This window comes from Penaeus monodon, chromosome 22 (genome assembly GCF_015228065.2).
Source record: "Penaeus monodon isolate SGIC_2016 chromosome 22, NSTDA_Pmon_1, whole genome shotgun sequence".
Taxonomy (NCBI): Eukaryota; Metazoa; Arthropoda; class Malacostraca; order Decapoda; family Penaeidae; genus Penaeus; species Penaeus monodon.
In genome coordinates, this window is record NC_051407.1 from 9,197,975 (window position 1) to 9,198,267 (window position 293).

Consider the following 293-nt stretch of genomic DNA (forward strand, 5'->3'; position numbering starts at 1 on the left):
CCTTTCCTTTCCTTTCCTCTTACGGCAGTTGATAGTAAGATAGACATGACGAAGAGAGAGATATCTGCTAACTAAATTATATCTGAAAAAAACTGAAGAAATATGACATGGAATCCGTTGTAACAGATGCAGTTTTTTTATGATTTCATTTTTATGATTTTCCATTTTCCATCAATATATACATAATGTATCAGTATTTTTGCATTATATATACACACACGTACGTATTTACATGTACGTCTAAATCATAAGTAGATCGGTATATTGGTGAGTAGGCAGATAAATAGATAAGG

General features: G+C 31.1%; 1 protein-coding gene across 1 annotated transcript in view; it reads right to left on the minus strand.

The window, feature by feature from the left end:
* LOC119587330 overlaps positions 1 to 293 on the minus strand; it is a 9,127-nt gene that overhangs the window by 6,013 nt on the left and 2,821 nt on the right. The gene's annotated exons all lie outside the window — the stretch shown is intronic.